Source organism: Botryllus schlosseri, chromosome 10 (genome assembly GCF_051294905.1).
Source record: "Botryllus schlosseri isolate E-star chromosome 10, Bs_hap1, whole genome shotgun sequence".
Classification (NCBI taxonomy): Eukaryota; Metazoa; Chordata; class Ascidiacea; order Stolidobranchia; family Styelidae; genus Botryllus; species Botryllus schlosseri.
The window spans coordinates 13557617-13578000 of record NC_137245.1 but is presented as its reverse complement, the minus strand read 5'-3'; the positions used below and the strand labels follow the sequence as shown (position 1 = coordinate 13578000).

Here is a 20384-nt window from a genome sequence, read left to right as displayed (position 1 = left end):
ATAATGATTATATATTCACGGTAAAAATGGTATATACACATTAAATCCGCGGAGCAACCTGTCCACTATAGAATACATTCTCGACTGTCGTCATCTCTAATCGCCATGCATTGGATCTCGTCATATTTTAACTTGTGATATCTTTTGCAGTCATGATATCCGGAAATGGCAGCAAAATCCATCGGTATAGCAAGAAGTAAAGACAGCTCCAGCGTACATCTTATTGCTGTGATTTGTATTAATTTGTGCTGGCTGACCTGAGCGCACTTTTGATATCCATGAGCTACTGAAATGAAATGGAGTAATGGAAATGCGTTGACCGGAATCGAACACGGGCCTCCCGCTTGGCACAGACGGAACTATCAATACGGAAGGATTAGGAATGTGTTGTTGGATTCTCAGTAACTGCGACGGTACGTCTGAAGCATGAGGTACCGGATTCGATTCCTGGTAAACGCATCTTCATTTGATGCTTCAACACCACAAAGGCACGCGGGAAAAAGTTTTTATTTCAACACGCCAATTTAGTTCGACCGACAGAGTGTACTGCCATAACTAAGTGACATAAAGTGAACAAAATATTGTGGAAGATCGCGCAGAAAAATGATTGGAATGTTGTCAGTGACAAAATTGCTCCCCGTCGGGGAATCGAACCCCGGTCTCCCGCGTGACAGGCGGGGATACTCACCACTATACTAACGAGGAAGCGATCGAGGTTTGACTACAAATTATAGCAATCATATGCTACGAATTCAACATAGACGGTATAGGGTCGACTGCAAAGCAGTGTTGGGATGACTCGAGTCATGACTTGACTCGAGTCAGACTCGAGTCACATTTTCCGTTTGACTTGACTCGAGTCACTTTGCTAAAATGACTTGGCTTGACTTGACTCGGCGTATCAGAAATATGGATTGACTCGTGATTCGGAGCAAAATTACCGAGTCAATTTCAAGTCATCAAGTAAAAATCACCTTATCTTGCATATGTTCAGATTGTTCGACAAACACTTGTGTAACCCATGAGAGCGACCGACCATTCAATGATCGCGCGTTATACTGAGCCTTGAATATTTTCCCACAAATATATTGACCACAAACGAAGTGATCAGCTTACGTTGTCGTACACTAGCAGTAAAGTAATTTAATAGCAAAATATCTATTTCTGTTCTCTCTTCTTACCTTAACCGAACCTCTTGTTTTATTGAAATTGAAATCGAATTTAGTTTATATACTTCTCAACCATCGGCGCGGACTCGGATTGTATCATATCAATATGTATAAAATGGTACTGTATTGCATCCTATCAATTCGTTTCTCGATTCTCCATCTCGGCCGGTAACTAAAACGAGGCTATGCAATATACTTACGTAATTTTACAGTTCTACGTATATGTGAGCGATACAGCCCCTTATTGCATGTATATTTTACTCTATATTCGTTCATCTGTTATTCAGACACCTAGCGAAATGCAATGACGTAATCATGCTTCACACTTCAAAAAGGCAACTTGACTTGAATTATGACTTGACTCGTGACTTGACTCGACTTGACTCGAGTCACCTCCAAAAATCGAGTGATTTGACTTGACTCGAGTCACCTTCGAAAATCGATTGACTTGACTTGACCCGAGTCAAAATGTACAATGATTCGAAATGACTCGTGACTCGAAGGTAGTGACTTGATCCCAACACTGCGTGCAAAGTACCCATTGATATCTGAAACTAGTTCTAGATATCCCTGGGCTTGTATTTAAAACAAATGGTTGTTCAAAACACATAAAAAAATTGTGTGTTTTTGAGTTGTAAAGTCATACCATAATTGTATACTTTCCAAAAAACATGTTGTATGGGCTTTGAAAAAACCAAAACCTAAACAATAAAAAACATGTTTTAAACAAGAGCCATTTTTAATCGTGTTTGTTTTAAACTGATATTTGTTTTAAATGCATTGTCATTGTCATTGGTTTATTAGCAATTTTATCGTTTCAATACACCACAAAAATGCGATACAATGAAATGAATACAATGAAGATGTCGAAGCGACTTGGATTTGTCTATGGAATCAGACACCCACCTTGGCCTAGGCGATGTAAAGAGGAGGCATGCACACTGAATGAAAGTAAAGAAGACGGTATAGAAAAAGAATGCGACAAGAATAGGGCGCCATGTCATGGAAAGCGAGATCGATAGGTCAGTTGTGGTCCGGTAATCTTGAGAATGGACTGTATTTATTTAATAGTAATTGTTTGTATTTCGACTTGAATGTGGACATGCTCGTCGACTGTCGAATGGCCGGCGGGATACTGTTCCACATATCAGGTCCGGCATATTTTATAGAGCGATGATCTTTTCGGTCGATCATATGATATTTGGACGACGTGGACGGGCGTGTGCTGTACTTGTGCGCTTTTGATTCCGAGGTAAAGAAGTCAACAACAAGTACAAAGTACGATAGCATGCTTCGGCATGATTTTCGAGATCATTTGTTGAATTTTCACGTTCCCTAAATCGTAATTGGTAGTATTTACGGATCTTCGATGTGTTGTGATATGTTGTGTGGCGAGATATACTTAAATAAAATTGCATTGGCCGGGAATCGAACCCGGGCCTCCCGCGTGGCAGGCGAGAATTCTACCACTGAACCACCAATGCGCCGCGACGGACGTGGAGTAGCATATTGGAATTTTACAAACCACTTGAACTAGGTTTGTTCGATACTCTAATTTTCAAGTTGCAATTTTCAAGCATATCGGAATAATGATAAAGGTTCAAACTATTCCAATTGAACGATGCTGGCATACCTTTCAAAGTAACTTCACTCTTTACTGCCAATGCCTGTTTGTAACAGAGTCGTATTGGACAAATTGTATTTTTGTGCTTGAAAACTTGACAAAAAACTTAATCCCACCACTGGATGAATCCCTCTCTCTTGTTACTTTCAACCTTTTGAAAACAGCAAATACAGTCATTTTGTGGGGATAATATAGCTCTTATGCTTTAACAGTACACAGACATGCTAGCTCCGGCAGGAACGAAGTACCTTTCGAAGTATTCATGTAGGTTTTGCCTACTTTCACTACTTTCTCAATTGGTTTTGTTTCCGATTACTTCCAATTCTATTTGACCAGTTTTGTGGATCAAACTACTTGCTTTTAAGGTGTTGGAGTGTCTAAAGCAGAAAGTAGTTTTCGTGTGTGTTTGGGTCACCTTTATGTACGAAATCGTAAAAGAACAGTGTGAAATAGCCATCGAGGTAACACCACTAATATACTTTTTGTAACTACTTACTTCAATAAGCCATTACAGGAATATTCAGTACCGCAAATCATCATTGATAGGTACTTCCTCTCTGTTTGTGGTTTGGCATGAGTCGATTATATTCACACGAGAATTGCTAAACTGGCGTGAATGTATGATTGTATATTATACAAGCATATTCTATGAACACAGTTATTGTTCACGAGATATCTACCTAGTCTAACCAATTAGCCGTATGAGCATATGAAATCTTTCTGGTCTGAAAAGGAACGCGACGCGGGCTACATACAGCACGCGGTAGCGAACTACCACCTGTACGAGATAATCGCTTATATATTAGCACCGCGTGCCTCATATGCTTGTACATCGAGATCGTATATTGTTTATTTCAATATCGTAAAAAGATTCATAGGAAAAAACTAGAATGTAAAATTTAAGTCTAGTCTTCGATTGTCATCATAGCAATGCACTTATAAAATGAAACAGAATCATTCATAGTCCTGTTATAACGCCGATGCGAAGTCTCAATGTTGTGATACTATTTCGGCAATAGAACAATAATAGCAGCACCAACAGCGCCAGATATGACGGGTATCTTCCTATAACTTTGTTGTATAGAACTTTCTTGCTATTGCGTCAGTTGATCCAGCGAGTTGGCATGGGTAGGCATTCAGGAGGAGGCGCGCAAGTAAAGTCAGCTCCAGCGTACCTCTCATTGCTGAGATTGGTGTTAATTTGGGCCTTCTGCTCATGGCGCACTTTCGATATCCATGGGCTACTACTTTTTGGGCGCATAAGAGTACTTGCTGGACGATAATTAACGCCGTCATGTGAAACATTTCCTCGCGGTCTCCAATTGTGCCGTCTTGAAATTGATCTTTTGCCCATCTTGATCGGTCGCGTATATCTCAAAACTGCTCCTTCGATATAAGCAATATACCGATTCCACCCGATATATATAGGAGTAAACCTTATCAGCCTAAGCCGGAGCTGGATAAAAGTGCGACAATGGTAATGGGAAGCGGAGTTGATTATTTGCTTAATCTGTCTGAATAATCCAATTGATAAGTATAGAAAGCGGGTTTCCGTTCCATGATAGAAATTTCATCATTTTAATTAATACGTAATTGAACAATACTGGATGCATTCTCGAAGTGATTCTCGCTGTCAACAAAATGAACTGATTACAGTCATATGATGCGTTGTCGTCTTTGTCTGGCACTCGATCTGTTATACAATGAAGAATTGAAATTACGAGAATTGTATGGTGATCTTCCGGTACATAAACATTATAATAGGCCTATATAATAATAATAATGATTAATTATTCACGGTAAAAATGGTATATACACATTATATCCGCGGAGCAACCGGCCCACTATAGAATACATTCTCGACTGTCGTCATCTCCAATCGCCATGCATTGGGTCTCGTAATATTTTAACTTGTGATATCTTTTGCTGTCGTGATATCCGGAAACGGCTGCGAAATCCATCGGTATAGCAAAACGGATATACTAAGGGCAGGGTGAGATCGATATGCTTCTGGGTAGGGTCAACTGGTATGTTCTGTAGGGGTAAATATCGCAATTTAACTCAGCATAATACAAATAAGGGAAATTTGGAACATCAATATGATGACGGGGGTAAGCGGACGGTTTCGTATGGATGCTTGTATAGAGTTCCAAATGGCAGGACCAAGTCCGAATGATGAGTTTACGAGACCATTTTTTATATATTTTGATGGTGCCTGAATTGCAATCGATAATATTCTTCTAACTCCAAGTTATTTTATATTGTTTTGTGACACTGTACTGAAACAAAAATGCGTTGACCGAGAATCGAACACGGGCCTCCCGCTTGGCACAGACGGAACTATCAATGCGGAACGATTAGGAATGTGTTGTTGGATTCTCAGTAACTGCGACGGTATGTCTGAAGCATGAGGTACCGGATTCGATTCCTGGCAAACCCATCTTCATTTAGTGCTTTAACACCACAATGGCACGCGGGAAAAAGTTTTTATTTCAACACGCCAATTTATAGTTCGACCGACAGAGTGTACTGCCGCAACTAAGTGACAAAAAGTGAACAAAGTATTGTGGAAGATCGCGCAGAAAAATGATTGGAATGTTGTCAGTGACAAAATTGCTCCCCGTCGGTGAATCGAACCCCGGTCTCCCGCGTGACAGGCGGGGATACTCACCACTATACTAACGAGGAAGGCGATCGAGGCTTGACTACAAATTATAGCAATCATATGCTACGAATTCAACATAGGCGGTATAGGTGCGACTGCAAAGTACCCATTGATATCTGAAACTAGTTCTAGATATCCCTGGGCTTGCATTTAAAACAAATGGTTTTCAAAACACCTTAAAAAATTGTGTTTTTTTGAGTTGTAAAGGCATACCATAATTGTATACTTTCCAAAAAACATGTTGTATGGGCTTTGAAAAAACCAAAACCTAAACAATAAAAAAACGTGTTTTAAACAAGAGCCATTTTTAATCGTGTTTGTTTTAAATTGATATTTGGTTTAAATGCAACAAGTACAAAGTACGATAGCATGCTTCGGCATGATTTTCGAGACCATTTGTTGAATTCTCACGTTCCCTAAATCGTAATCGGTAGTATTTACCGATCTTCGATGTGTTGTGAAATGATGTGTAACGAGATACTTAAATAAAATTGCATTGGCCGGGAATCGAACCCGGGCTCCCGCGTGGGAGGCGAGAATTCTACCACTGATCCACCAATGCGCCGCGACAGACGTGGAGTAGCATATTGGAATTTTCCAAACCACTTGAACTATAGGTTTGTTCGATATTCTAATTTTCAAATTGCAATTTTCAAGCATATCGGAATAATGATAAAGGTTCAAACTATTCCAATTGAACGATGCTGGCATACCTTTCAAAGTAACTTCACTCTTTACTGCCAATGCCTGCGAACTACCACCTGTACGAGATAATCGCCTATATATTAGCACCGCGTGCCTCATATGCTTGTACATCGAGATCGTATATTGTTGATTTCAATATCGTAAAAAGATTCATAGGAAAAAACATGAATGTAAAAATTAAGTCCAGTCTGCGATTGGCATCATAGCAATGCATTTATAAAATGAAACAGAACAATTCATAGTCCTGTTATAACACGGATGCGAAGTCTCAATGTTGTGATATACTATTTCGGCAATAGAACAATAATAGGAGCACCAACAGCGCCAGATATGACGGGTATCTTCATGTAACACTCTTGTATAGATCTTTCTTGCTCTTGCGTCAGTTGATCCAGCGAGTTGGCATGGGAAGGCATTCGGGAGGGGGCGCGCAAGTAAAGTCAGCTCCTGCGTACCTCTCATTGCTGAGATTGGTGTTAATTTGTGCCTTCTGCTCATGGCGCACTTTCGACATCCATGGGCTACTACTTTTTGGGCGAATAACAGTACTTGCTGGTCGAGAATTAACGCCGTCATGTGAAACATTTCCTCGCGGTCTCCAATTGTTCCGTCTTGAAATTGATCTTTTGCCCATCTTGATCGGTCGCGTATATCTCAAAACTGCTCCTTCGATATGAGCGATATACCGATTCAACCCGATATGTATAGGATACAACCTTATCAGCCTAAGCCGAAGCTGGATAGAAATGCGATAATGGTGATGGGAAGCGGAGTTGAATATTTGTTTAATCTGTGTGAATAATCCAATTGATAAGTTTTCAAAGTACGTTTCCGTTCCATGATAGAAATTTCATCATTTTAATTAATACGTTAGTGAACAATACTGGATGCATTCTCGAAGTGATTCTCGCTGTCAAGAAAATGAACTGATTACAGTCATATGATGTATTGCTGTCGTTATCTGACACTCGATCTGTTATACCTAGGGTTGCATTTAAAACAAACGGTGTTTTAAAACACTTTGTTTAAAACATGTTTTAAACAGTGTTTTAAAAAAAAGACTTTTTCTAAAAAAAAGTTGTGTTTTAATTAAGTTATAAAATTATACCACAATTGTGTAAATACTTAAAACAAAACATGTTGTGTGAGCCTACGGACAACATCACGGGCCAATTGCCAGAGCGATGACCGTCTGTTTAGTTATCACCTTCCCAAATGCCGTCCAGTTTGGGTCACACCAATATTGACGGGGAGCGCCGGGTTTGTTTCTTGACAGTAGCAAGTTCCGTAGCGTAGGAGGTTTATCTTAGGTTCTCCTCCTCGCCCGCGTCCTAGCACAATATGTCATGTATATCTGTATTGGGATTTGATGACGCATTTTTTAAATAGGCGTACCCTCGGAAAGGGCCCTGCGACTCCTGTCACATAGGCAGTTCAGTGATGGAATTTTCACCTGTCACGTGAGAGGCTCGGATTTCATTCCCCGTCAATATGCAGATTATAGATGGTATGTATCAATCATGATCGTACCAGTGTTGGGATGACTCCAGTCATGACTTGACTCGAGTCAGACTCGAGTCACCTTTTTCGTATGACTTGACTTGACTCGAGTCACTTGGCTAAAATGACTTGACTTGACTTGACTCGGCGTATCAGAAATGTGGATTGACTCGTGACTCGAAGCAAAATTCACGAGTCAATTTCAAGTCATCAAGCAATCGATGTCGATAAAAATCACTGTATCTTGCAATCGGATTGTTCGCGAAACGCCGGTGTAACCCGTGAGAGCGAGCAATCATTCAATGCTTGTGCGTTTTACTGAGCCTCTATTGTTCTCTCACAAATAAATTGACCGCTAACGAAGTGATCGAAGCTTACGCCGTCGTTAACTAGTATAGTAAAGTAATTTAATAGAAAAATGAATATTACTGTTCTCTGTTATTACCTGAACCAAACCTCTTGTTTTATAGAAATTGAATTCGAAGATAGTTTATATATCATAATCATCATCATTGGTTTATTAGCAATTTTATCAGTTCAATACACCACAAAAAATGCGATACAATGAAAAGAAAGGAAGATGTCGAAGCGACTAGGAGTTGTCTATGGAATCGGACACCCACCTTGGCCTAGGCGATGTAAAGAGGAGGCATGCACACTGAATGAAAGTAAAGAAGATAGTATAGAAAAAGGAACCGACAAGAAATAGGGCGGCATGTCATGGGAAGCGAGATCGGTAGGTCTGTCGTGGTCCGGTAATCTTGAGGATGGTGGTCCTCAACCATTGGCGCGGGCTCGAAATGTATCATATTAATTTGTAAATGGGTAATGTATTGTATCTCATCAATTCGTTTCTCTATTCTCTATTTTGGCTGGTAACTATAAAGTGAGGCTATGCAATTACTTACGTAGTTTAGCATTTCTACGCATATATATGCGATACAGCACCTTCTTGCGTGTATGTGTATATTTAACTTCATATTCGCTCATCGGTTCAGAATCAATGACCACTCAATCTGTATTTCAGACAGCTAGCAAAATGCAATGATGTAGGCATGCCTCATACTTAGAAAAGGCAACTTGACATGTGACTTGACTCGTGACTTGACTTGACTTGACTCGACTTGACTCGAGTCACCTCCAAAAATCGAATGACTTGACTTGACTCGTGTCACCTTCGAAAATCGATTGACTTGACTTGACTCGAGTCAAAATGTTCAATGACTCGAAATGACTCGTGACTCGAAGGTAGTGACTTGATCCCAACACTGGATCGTACGCATACCACACGAACAATGCGACTGTGCGAGAGTCAAACTCCTATCGGCCTACTTGATTGCTCTTCAAATATAGTAGCCTACCAAACGCCATATGGATTAATGAATTATGCTCCTCTTACAAAGATGGCACTCACAAGTCACAATTGTCTCTTATTGATTTCAATCCTTTTATTCTTGTGATATGCTATTGGTGGGTGGTATCAAAAGTGCGTCGCCCAAGTATCATGTGATCGACGCGAAAGATCATCGCTCTATCAAATACGCCGGACCTAATGTATGGAACAGTCACTCGCCGGCTATCCGTCAGTCGTCGAGCATGTCCAGTGTCCACATTCAAGTCGAAATACAAGCAATTTCTACTGAATGAACACCAGTCAGCCCTCTACTTTACCGGACCACGACCTGACATATCGATCCCGCCTACCGTTACATGACACCTCATTTTGTCGTTTTTCCTTTTATATTACCTTCTTTTACTTTTCATTCAGTGTGCAATCTGTGCATGCCTCCTCTTTACATCGCCTAGGCCTAGATGGGTGTCCGATCTCAGAGACTACTCCAAGTCATTTCGACTCCTTCCAATATTTTCATTGTAGGCCTATCGCAGTCTTGTGGTGTTTTGAAATGATGAATTTTAATAATTAACTGAACTGTGTTGAACTGAACTGGATATTGTATAATTTTCGTATATAATTCTCGATGGACATTGTAGGCTACTTGGCATATGGTGTGCAGTGTGCCGGGATACCTATATATTATCATTTTGAGACACTCTGATAATCTCGTTGATGGACCCTCATAACCAGGCCGTGTTATTTTTGGCATTTCAGGAACCAGATGCCAAAACTGCCAAAAATAAAAATTTGAAAATGCCAAAAATAAGCAATTTTTGGCATATGCCAAAAATAACACGGCCTGCCAAATAGTGTATTTCGTTCATGGTGTTGTGTTAACAGGACCGCGTTACAAGCGAGAAGAGCGTTTGTGAAAGGCAGGTTTCTTGATCTGGGTCCAACCCACCCATTAGGGGTGAAAGCATGGTGTCCTGAATGGTGTGGGCACAGCGAGATTGAACGGCTGACTGCATTTGGTTTACGTCATACTTTCCATTTGTCCAAAGGCAATTTTACGACCATTTTTGACCGGCTTGTCGAGCGTAAATTTGATAAAACGGGTATCAATGAGAAGCTGTCTCAGTACTGATTATTAAAATATAAATTATATTCTGCTCATGGAACTGGAAACCCCACAATCAACCACGATTTTTGCATTGTGATCGAGTTTAACATTGTGACGCAACAAACTGTCTGGCTATTTCTGAGCTGCATAGTCTCGTTTTGCCAGACAGTCTTGTTGCGTCAATGTTCTTAAACAAGCTAACCTTCCCAGGACTCTTCCATGCGAGTTGGTAATATTAAAGCCACCTGAAGTGACGAAAGTCCTCCGAAAATATATCGGTAGACTGAAGGAGAAATGATAGTCGGGCTACTAAATAGAATGCGTTGAGAGACAACACAGGAAACTCCTAGAAAAGGATCGGGAAGAAAATTCTTTCCGCGATGAGATCGATGGCACTGGTGAAGTGATCTCTTTTCATGATGCATGGAAGGCGGTTCGGCCCTTCAAAGATTTTGAAGCTCTGAAAACCTTTTGTGGATGACTGTCAACATTATTTCCCTAAACGGCAGCTGTTGAAGCCGATATTTCCCAGATTCGCTGGGCGAGAAATGAATTTAGGAGAAACTTAGCTGACCTGAGTTTGGAAGCACTGTTACAGTGCAAACGATTTAAGTCTATTCAACAGCTGTAACAATCAGCTGTTGAGCGTGTTTGTTAGGCTTTTTTTTTTTGCTTATTGGCACCGATTCTGGCGGATACTGCACATTTTGTGGTTTCGTTTGATATTATTAACCTATGAAATCGTTAGGTTTTTTCTTCTTCTTATTGTTTGTTGGCACTGATTATACGTGGATGCTGCACATTTTGTGGTGTCTTCTGACAAACTAGCCCAAATAAAGCGTTTTTGTGAATAATTCAAGGCTGAAACTATCTATTTAGAGGACGATACCAAAACTGCCAAAAATAAAAATCGAAAAATGCCAAAAATAAGTTATTTTTGGCAGTTTTGGCATATGCCAAAAATAACACGGCCTGCTCATAACCCTAGTTCAGTGGTTCCCAACCTTTTTCGACTCATCGCCCCCTTTTCAAGCTCCACACCGATCATCGCCCCCCAAATATTGGGAACCGAAAAACAGCACTTCGTCAGCCCCCTCCCCCCTCCCCGAAAAAAAAGTTGGTCTTTGGCCCCATAGGGTGATAAACCAAACCCCAGACCCCCTTCAGCCAGTGGGCTTTTTGTCGCTACATATCAGCTATACCCTATTTCATGTACTGTTTGGTGAGTCACCGTATTTCGCCTAAACGCGCGAAGCGCGACAAATTTATATAATTCATGTTTGAATCGGTCAATATGGTCGATGTGGTATGTTGGAAAAGGTAGGACCACTAAATAATAATTAAACATCTTCGGCGGAATCGTTGTTATATTGACTTCTTTACATGATGCGATGCTATTTCGTGACCTCCTATATCTGCTATGTCATGAGATATAGAAATCGTCAAAACGTACCAAACTAAAAGATGCACATGATTTCATATTGGTATTTCTTTACTGGCAAATAATTTTGTCCTTGCGGGATGGCGTTTGTCCTGTAGGGTCAAGGTCGCCAGGACAGGAACATTCGACGCCATCCATTGAGGTGCCTATGGACAATTAAACATATATGTATATTGTATATATATCGAAGTTTTCGGTCAGCACACTGGCATTCCTTTCGGCCAAGGTCTTCTCGCTGCTGATCGTTCTGGCACACTTCTCGGAGTCGCATGTTACATGGCCTCTAACTTCATATGTCTTGGTGCATCGTGGCGCAGTAATGTCCGACGCCGAAGTCTCTCATTTCCATAAATCATGCGTATTTTTGTTGGGTGACAGGGACCCCCACATCAAGATACATGAAAATATTAAATCGCGCGCAGCGCGAAAACTTTTGAAAAAGTCGCTTGAATTTTTCAAATATTACTCTATCATTCATGTTAATTCACGAAATAAATTTTGGCTTCGATTTCGGGCCCCCACTCCCAATTGAGGGGGTTTGGGGTGCGGTAGTTACGTTCCCGACTCCAATATAGCCGTTTTAACGCGCCATCGCCCCCTATCGCCCCCTTCGTTATTTTCGCCCCCCTAGACCGCCAAATCGCCCCCTGGGGGGCGATATCGCCCACGTTGGGAACCACTGCCCTAGTTGATCACGTTGCATTACGAATTCCTCGGTCGATATTGGCGGTGATAAGCTAACATAGATATTGTCTGTAACTATAGCATAGCTCTGATTGGAACGAGAACCATAAGTTAGTAATGTAGTGTATACTAGATGTAACATATAAGACACACGTTCGCTGGTAGAAGCACGCTAACTTGTTTGTATCTATGTGATGCATATAAAATACATGAAAGAGAGCGGACTGACAGTATATAATTACATAACCAAATGACGAAACGTTAACAAAATTTGTTGAAGATCGGTCAGTATTATTATTGGAATGTTGTCAGTGATAAAACTGCTCCCCGTCGGACTGCAAAATACATGAATGAATGAGAACCGCCGGACTATTGGATAAAAAGGCGACTAAACGTCAACTAAAATTGTTGAAAATCGATCTGACAAATTTAACGGATTGTGGTGAGAAATAAAATTGCTTCCCGTCGGGGAATGGAACCCCGGTCTCCCGCGTGACAGGCGGGGATACTCATTACTCACCACTATACTGACGAGGAGCCGAATTAGAATCGAGACGCCTGACCAAATATTATAGAACTTCAACATAATCACCATTCGGCCTAGTGTGGGAAACCGATTTATGCAGGTCAAGCAATTATCCCTAATGTCCGATGGATTGAGCTTGCTCATCTTATTACTGCTTGATCACGCAGTAAATAAAACGGAACGAAACAAGATAAGAACTAAGAATGTAGAATGTAGAATGTCTCGTCATATTTTAACTAATGGTACCTTTTGCTGTCGTGATATCTGGAAATTGCTACAAAATCCATCGGTATAACAATACGAATATGCAGAGAGCTATTTATTGATTCGTCAAACAAATCACATTACTTTATGAATATATAAAAACAAATGAAACTTAACGGTTTAGGACTGGGTGAGATCGATATGACTCTGGGTACATAGGGTCAACTGTTATGATTATGATCTGCATTCAAAAATTACGGACGTTATTTAGATATTAAGTTGTGTACGGTTGGAGTCAAAATCGTAATTTAAGTCAGCATAATACGAACAATGTAATTTGGAATATGATAAAGGGGATATGTGAAACGCTCAGTAAAAGGAGACGGGCGGTTCCGTGTGGATGTTTGTATAGAGTTCCAAACTATAGGACCAAGTCCGATGTATCAGTTTACGAGACCAGTTGGTATATTCTCATGGTACCTGAGTTTTAATCGATAATATTATCCTATCTCCACGGTATCGTGTATTGTTAGGTGACTTGGTACTGAAATAAAAATGCATTGGCCGGGAATCGAACCCGGGCCTCCCGCGTGGCAGGCGAGAATTCTACCACTGATCCACCAATGCGTCGATATTACCGAAATCATCAAAAATGAGGAACTTCAAAATATATTCTAATTGCACGACGCTGTTATACGTTTCCAATTTTACGAATCACTTGCAACACTGTCAATGGATTTTTGTAACGGCTTAAAAAGTGACTTTTGTCACCGAAAACACGTAAAAATATCGAATCCCACCACTGGATGGATTCGTCTCTCTTGATACATACAACCTCTTGTACACAGCCATATTGTGAGGGATGATTTAAGTAGCCCTTACTCTAACCGCTCATCATCATATAGACATGCCCTCTTGTAGCTCCCGCAGTAATGAAGTACTTCTACTTTTTCGAAATACTCAAGTAGATTTTTCCTAGTTGCACTATGTTATGTTTTAGACTACGCCGACATCCATCAGAAAAGTTTCGTGGGCCAAAGCACTTCATTTGGGATTTAGGAGGCAATTTTGGTAGAGGTTTGCGTCACTGTCATAATCGTCGTGTATAATTAACATTTCCATCGGTCTAGTTGGGGCAATAATAAACTTTACTGGACGCATCTTCTAATTCAAGGATTCTTTGCTCGCGGACCCCTTCAAGTTTTGTGAGCATTTGCGCGTACCCCAAAAACTTCAAAGGCCGATGACGAGAGGGTTATCACAATCAAGATGTACTCTATTTCATCAAATCCCATGCCTTAAATAAGACAACCAATGATCAGAGAAGGTAGTCACAGCCCCACTCACAGTGTCATTCTCAAAGGATTGTGTATTTTGTGTGTATAGTTTCTAGGCAACCTCTCACGGACCCTCATTCACTGCCCAATTGCCCTAGTGATGAGCTTTTGTTTAGTAATCATCTTCCCAAATACGGGCGTACCACTAACATTATTCGTAAGATTAATCAAATAATTGACGGGTAAGGTTTGTTTCTTGGCAGTAGCAAGTTCCGTAGCGTAGGGGGTTTATCAGAATAAAATATAACTTTTATTCTGCTCATTGTCCAGGAACCCCCCAAAATCAGCCTAGAATTTTGCATTGTGATCGAGTTTGGCATTGTGATGCAACAGCGCTGTCTGGCTCATTCTTCTCAACTTCACTCTCGTTTTGCCAGACAAAATTGTGGCGTCACAATGCCAAACACGATCACAGTGCAAATTTTTAGACTGATTTTGGGGGGTTCCAGGACCATGCACAAAATGAAATTTATATTTTCGTAATCAGTACAGCAGCAGCTTTCCATTGATACCCGTTTTATCGAATTTTGCTCTCGGCAAGCCGATCAAAATTTACTGTAAAGTTGCCTTTGGGTCCAACCCACCCATTAGGGGTGAAAGCATGGTGTCCTGAATGGTGTGGGCACAGCGAGATTGAACGGCTGACTGCATTTGGTTTACGTCATACTTTCCATTTGTCCAAAGGCAATTTTACGACCATTTTTGACCGGCTTGTCGAGCGTAAATTTGATAAAACGGGTATCAATGAGAAGCTGTCTCAGTACTGATTATTAAAATATAAATTATATTCTGCTCATGGAACTGGAAACCCCACAATCAACCACGATTTTTGCATTGTGATCGAGTTTAACATTGTGACGCAACAAACTGTCTGGCTATTTCTGAGCTGCATAGTCTCGTTTTGCCAGACAGTCTTGTTGCGTCAATGTTCTTAAACAAGCTAACCTTCCCAGGACTCTTCCATGCGAGTTGGTAATATTAAAGCCACCTGAAGTGACGAAAGTCCTCCGAAAATATATCGGTAGACTGAAGGAGAAATGATAGTCGGGCTACTAAATAGAATGCGTTGAGAGACAACACAGGAAACTCCTAGAAAAGGATCGGGAAGAAAATTCTTTCCGCGATGAGATCGATGGCACTGGTGAAGTGATCTCTTTTCATGATGCATGGAAGGCGGTTCGGCCCTTCAAAGATTTTGAAGCTCTGAAAACCTTTTGTGGATGACTGTCAACATTATTTCCCTAAACGGCAGCTGTTGAAGCCGATATTTCCCAGATTCGCTGGGCGAGAAATGAATTTAGGAGAAACTTAGCTGACCTGAGTTTGGAAGCACTGTTACAGTGCAAACGATTTAAGTCTATTCAACAGCTGTAACAATCAGCTGTTGAGCGTGTTTGTTAGGCTTTTTTTTTTGCTTATTGGCACCGATTCTGGCGGATACTGCACATTTTGTGGTTTCGTTTGATATTATTAACCTATGAAATCGTTAGGTTTTTTCTTCTTCTTATTGTTTGTTGGCACTGATTATACGTGGATGCTGCACATTTTGTGGTGTCTTCTGACAAACTAGCCCAAATAAAGCGTTTTTGTGAATAATTCAAGGCTGAAACTATCTATTTAGAGGACGATACCAAAACTGCCAAAAATAAAAATCGAAAAATGCCAAAAATAAGTTATTTTTGGCAGTTTTGGCATATGCCAAAAATAACACGGCCTGCTCATAACCCTAGTTCAGTGGTTCCCAACCTTTTTCGACTCATCGCCCCCTTTTCAAGCTCCACACCGATCATCGCCCCCCAAATATTGGGAACCGAAAAACAGCACTTCGTCAGCCCCCTCCCCCCTCCCCGAAACAAAAGTTGGTCTTTGGCCCCATAGGGTGATAAACCAAACCCCAGACCCCCTTCAGCCAGTGGGCTTTTTGTCGCTACATATCAGCTATACCCTATTTCATGTACTGTTTGGTGAGTCACCGTATTTCGCCTAAACGCGCGAAGCGCGACAAATTTATATAATTCATGTTTGAATCGGTCAATATGGTCGATGTGGTATGTTGGAAAAGGTAGGACCACTAAATAATAATTAAACATCTTCGGCGGAATCGTTGTTATATTGACTTCTTTACATGATGCGATGCTATTTCGTGACCTCCTATATCTGCTATGTCATGAGATATAGAAATCGTCAAAACGTACCAAACTAAAAGATGCACATGATTTCATATTGGTATTTCTTTACTGGCAAATAATTTTGTCCTTGCGGGATGGCGTTTGTCCTGTAGGGTCAAGGTCGCCAGGACAGGAACATTCGACGCCATCCATTGAGGTGCCTATGGACAATTAAACATATATGTATATTGTATATATATCGAAGTTTTCGGTCAGCACACTGGCATTCCTTTCGGCCAAGGTCTTCTCGCTGCTGATCGTTCTGGCACACTTCTCGGAGTCGCATGTTACATGGCCTCTAACTTCATATGTCTTGGTGCATCGTGGCGCGGTAATGTCCGACGCCGAAGTCTCTCATTTCCATAAATCATGCGTATTTTTGTTGGGTGACAGGGACCCCCACATCAAGATACATGAAAATATCAAATCGCGCGCAGCGCGAAAACTTTTGAAAAAGTCGCTTGAATTTTTCAAATATTACTCTATCATTCATGTTAATTCACGAAATAAATTTTGGCTTCGATTTCGGGCCCCCACTCCCAATTGAGGGGGTTTGGGGTGCGGTAGTTACGTTCCCGACTCCAATATAGCCGTTTTAACGCGCCATCGCCCCCTATCGCCCCCTTCGTTATTTTCGCCCCCCTAGACCGCCAAATCGCCCCCTGGGGGGCGATATCGCCCACGTTGGGAACCACTGCCCTAGTTGATCACGTTGCATTACGAATTCCTCGGTCGATATTGGCGGTGATAAGCTAACATAGATATTGTCTGTAACTATAGCATAGCTCTGATTGGAACGAGAACCATAAGTTAGTAATGTAGTGTATACTAGATGTAACATATAAGACACACGTTCGCTGGTAGAAGCACGCTAACTTGTTTGTATCTATGTGATGCATATAAAATACATGAAAGAGAGCGGACTGACAGTATATAATTACATAACCAAATGACGAAACGTTAACAAAATTTGTTGAAGATCGGTCAGTATTATTATTGGAATGTTGTCAGTGATAAAACTGCTCCCCGTCGGACTGCAAAATACATGAATGAATGAGAACCGCCGGACTATTGGATAAAAAGGCGACGAAACGTCAACTAAAATTGTTGAAAATCGATCTGACAAATTTAACGGATTGTGGTGAGAAATAAAATTGCTTCCCGTCGGGGAATGGAACCCCGGTCTCCCGCGTGACAGGCGGGGATACTCATTACTCACCACAATACTGACGAGGAGCCGAATTAGAATCGAGACGCCTGACCAAATATTATAGAACTTCAACATAATCACCATTCGGCCTAGTGTGGGAAACCGATTTATGCAGGTCAAACAATTATCCCTAATGTCCGATGGATTGAGCTTGCTCATCTTATTACTGCTTGATCACGCAGTAAATAAAACGGAACGAAACAAGATAAGAACTAAGAATGTAGAATGTAGAATGTCTCGTCATATTTTAACTAATGGTACCTTTTGCTGTCGTGATATCTGGAAATTGCTACAAAATCCATCGGTATAACAATACGAATATGCAGAGAGCTATTTATTGATTCGTCAAACAAATCACATTACTTTATGAATATATAAAAACAAATGAAACTTAACGGTTTAGGACTGGGTGAGATCGATATGACTCTGGGTACATAGGGTCAACTGTTATGATTATGATCTGCATTCAAAAATTACGGACGTTATTTAGATATTAAGTTGTGTACGGTTGGAGTCAAAATCGTAATTTAAGTCAGCATAATACGAACAATGTAATTTGGAATATGATAAAGGGGATATGTGAAACGCTCAGTAAAAGGAGACGGGCGGTTCCGTGTGGATGTTTGTATAGAGTTCCAAACTATAGGACCAAGTCCGATGTATCAGTTTACGAGACCAGTTGGTATATTCTCATGGTACCTGAGTTTTAATCGATAATATTATCCTATCTCCACGGTATCGTGTATTGTTAGGTGACTTGGTACTGAAATAAAAATGCATTGGCCGGGAATCGAACCCGGGCCTCCCGCGTGGCAGGCGAGAATTCTACCACTGATCCACCAATGCGTCGATATTACCGAAATCATCAAAAATGAGGAACTTCAAAATATATTCTAATTGCACGACGCTGTTATACGTTTCCAATTTTACGAATCACTTGCAACACTGTCAATGGATTTTTGTAACGGCTTAAAAAGTGACTTTTGTCACCGAAAACACGTAAAAATATCGAATCCCACCACTGGATGGATTCGTCTCTCTTGATACATACAACCTCTTGTACACAGCCATATTGTGAGGGATGATTTAAGTAGCCCTTACTCTAACCGCTCATCATCATATAGACATGCCCTCTTGTAGCTCCCGCAGTAATGAAGTACTTCTACTTTTTCGAAATACTCAAGTAGATTTTTCCTAGTTGCACTATGTTATGTTTTAGACTACGCCGACATCCATCAGAAAAGTTTCGTGGGCCAAAGCACTTCATTTGGGATTTAGGAGGCAATTTTGGTAGAGGTTTGCGTCACTGTCATAATCGTCGTGTATAATTAACATTTCCATCGGTCTAGTTGGGGCAATAATAAACTTTACTGGACGCATCTTCTAATTCAAGGATTCTTTGCTCGCGGACCCCTTCAAGTTTTGTGAGCATTTGCGCGTACCCCAAAAACTTCAAAGGCCGATGACGAGAGGGTTATCACAATCAAGATGTACTCTATTTCATCAAATCCCATGCCTTAAATAAGACAACCAATGATCAGAGAAGGTAGTCACAGCCCCACTCACAGTGTCATTCTCAAAGGATTGTGTATTTTGTGTGTATAGTTTCTAGGCAACCTCTCACGGACCCTCATTCACTGCCCAATTGCCCTAGTGATGAGCTTTTGTTTAGTAATCATCTTCCCAAATACGGGCGTACCACTAACATTATTCGTAAGATTAATCAAATAATTGACGGGTAAGGTTTGTTTCTTGGCAGTAGCAAGTTCCGTAGCGTAGGGGGTTTATCAGAATAAAATATAACTTTTATTCTGCTCATTGTCCAGGAACCCCCCAAAATCAGCCTAGAATTTTGCATTGTGATCGAGTTTGGCATTGTGATGCAACAGCGCTGTCTGGCTCATTCTTCTCAACTTCACTCTCGTTTTGCCAGACAAAATTGTGGGGTCACAATGCCAAACACGATCACAGTGCAAATTTTTAGACTGATTTTGGGGGGTTCCAGGACCATGCACAAAATGAAATTTATATTTTCGTAATCAGTACAGCAGCAGCTTTCCATTGATACCCGTTTTATCGAATTTTGCTCTCGGCAAGCCGATCAAAATTTACTGTAAAGTTGCCTTTGGTCAAATGGAAAGTATGACGTAGCGCAAATGCGGTGAGCCGTTCAGTCTCGCTGTGTCCACATTATATAGGACATTATGGTGAGACTATTCATGAGTTTCTTGAGGGTGAGCGTCGGGCCTCGGTGGGCCACTTGTAATTTCTTACTTGGTTGAAGCATGCTGTTTTTTTCGTGGCCTCCAGAAAAATTTATCGCCACTCGAAAGATCGCTCACACGTAGGCTACCACAACTATAATAATATAGAAATTTGGTCTTTGGTGAGATGCCTACGATTCTCAATTTGCATTTATTAATGAGGTGAAATATTAATTGTCTCTGCTCGTTGCATTGGTACCGCAGTACTCAGATTGCAAGGACAGGGCCAGCCCACGCGATCTTCGGCGAAGGTTCTAACGATGGCGATCTTTCTGGGATCGCACTTATTGTTGGTTAAAATATATCTGCATTGGTGTGTCTTTTTGGCGCCGAAAAGCTGATGCCTAATAGTCTTGCAACTGCTGCCAGCACACACGAATACAGTGGAAGTGGGCACTCAACAATGTTGCTGTTTTGGTTCACTATTG

General features: G+C 40.9%; 5 non-coding genes across 5 annotated transcripts; all 5 read right to left on the bottom strand.

The window, feature by feature from the left end:
• Nucleotides 1-633: 633 nt before the first annotated feature.
• Trnad-guc (transfer RNA aspartic acid (anticodon GUC)) lies at nucleotides 634-705 on the bottom strand. The gene has a single exon. It is a non-coding gene; the product is annotated as a tRNA-Asp (tRNA).
• Nucleotides 706-2582: 1877 nt separating this feature from the next.
• Nucleotides 2583-2653, bottom strand: Trnag-gcc (transfer RNA glycine (anticodon GCC)). Its single transcript has one exon. It is a non-coding gene; the product is annotated as a tRNA-Gly (tRNA).
• Nucleotides 2654-5950: 3297 nt separating this feature from the next.
• Trnag-ccc (transfer RNA glycine (anticodon CCC)) lies at nucleotides 5951-6020 on the bottom strand. The gene has a single exon. It is a non-coding gene; the product is annotated as a tRNA-Gly (tRNA).
• A 7513-nt stretch (nucleotides 6021-13533) lies between these two features.
• On the bottom strand, nucleotides 13534-13604 carry Trnag-gcc (transfer RNA glycine (anticodon GCC)). Its single transcript has one exon. It is a non-coding gene; the product is annotated as a tRNA-Gly (tRNA).
• Nucleotides 13605-18467: 4863 nt separating this feature from the next.
• On the bottom strand, nucleotides 18468-18538 carry Trnag-gcc (transfer RNA glycine (anticodon GCC)). Its single transcript has one exon. It is a non-coding gene; the product is annotated as a tRNA-Gly (tRNA).
• Between the last annotated feature and the right edge of the window lie 1846 nt (nucleotides 18539-20384).